Raw genomic sequence first — 1,226 nt, forward strand, 5'->3', positions numbered from 1 at the left:
TGCTCTAAATAAAAAATGGATGATGGAGGAGACTCATCCACGACCTCTGACCCTAAACTCTCCTCCTCTTGCATGTTTCTGCCGTCCATAGCGTTCCTTGACAGTCTTTGTTTTTATTGGAGCAAGCTATCAGTTTTCTGTGTAGCACAGTTTGAATCCAAATTCTAAAAAGCTCAACAGAAAACATAGCAAGGACGTGTTTGTAGAACTTAACCTAGAGAGCAGGTAGGGAGAGTAGAAGCGGCTCCATCCCCACAGTGAAGCATGGAGGTGATGGTTTGTAAAATCTGAAAGGACTGGAAATATTCAGCAAAGAGGAATATTTAGTTTCTAGATGCACAGAGCTGATTGTGACACAACCCAACAAGACGTTCAGCTTTCAATGGTACAGAAAGTCTGTCTGCAAGTAATAACTTAGACTAAATAAATGTGCTTACAAAAGCTTCCAAATGTTTAATTTGAAAACCTGTTATTGTTTTTCTTCCTCTGTAAATTTTTTATCCACTTTATGTCAATCTATCTCATAAAATCCTAGTAAAAACATACTTTTGAAGAGGTAGGAATTTAGAAACATCAATAAATATGACTTTCTGTTTCCCACATGGTCTAACTATTTCTAATGGAAGTTATTAAAGAGTAATATTAGTCAAAGATAATCTGTGTGTCCAGCTTTTGTACATTTCCAAAATGTTAGATCCAGACTTTTTGTTTAATTGCTGAAACAATTAATCAGTCACAGAGAAATACGATAATTTTAACTGTTCTTTAATGAGACGCTGTGTTGTGTGCATAAGACTGCATCAGTTATTATGCAACCCCTCCCACCACCCGCCACCCCATCCACCCGCTGGGAAGCACATCAGAGTAATCATGTCACTGGTTTAGATTGAAATTTAATACAAGCCACCGGCTGAGCAGCGGAACGTTTTGTCACCGTCTGGTACGGGACTCCTCTCTGCAAGAAACCTGGGCTTCACTGGGAGTCTCACTCTTCCTTAAAATTTCCAATTTGAAAGTGAAAGTGTCCAAGTAATTGCTGAAGTAAAGTTACAGACGGCTCACAACAAAACTCTCGTCATTTTCCCTCGCACAGGAAAAAGATCGAGACAAAAGGGACAAGGACAAAGACGGCAAGGAGAAAGACAAAAAGGCTGTGAACGGACATCTGTTTACAGCAGTCAGCTCCAACCAGTCCATCCAGTGCTCCCAGTGCAATAGAGCTTTTA

The 1,226-nt window shown here is 39.9% G+C and overlaps 1 long non-coding RNA gene across 1 annotated transcript in view; it reads left to right on the top strand.

The window, feature by feature from the left end:
- LOC107080977 overlaps nucleotides 1-1,226 on the top strand; it is a 6,507-nt gene extending 5,281 nt beyond the window's left edge. The window contains exon 3 of the long non-coding RNA XR_001481010.1: nucleotides 1,094-1,226. This is a non-coding gene — a long non-coding RNA (uncharacterized LOC107080977). The remainder of the gene's footprint in view (nucleotides 1-1,093) is intronic.

The sequence above is a fragment of the Cyprinodon variegatus genome, unplaced genomic scaffold, assembly GCF_000732505.1.
Source record: "Cyprinodon variegatus isolate N-32 unplaced genomic scaffold, C_variegatus-1.0 Scaffold2598, whole genome shotgun sequence".
NCBI lineage: Eukaryota > Metazoa > Chordata > Actinopteri > Cyprinodontiformes > Cyprinodontidae > Cyprinodon > Cyprinodon variegatus.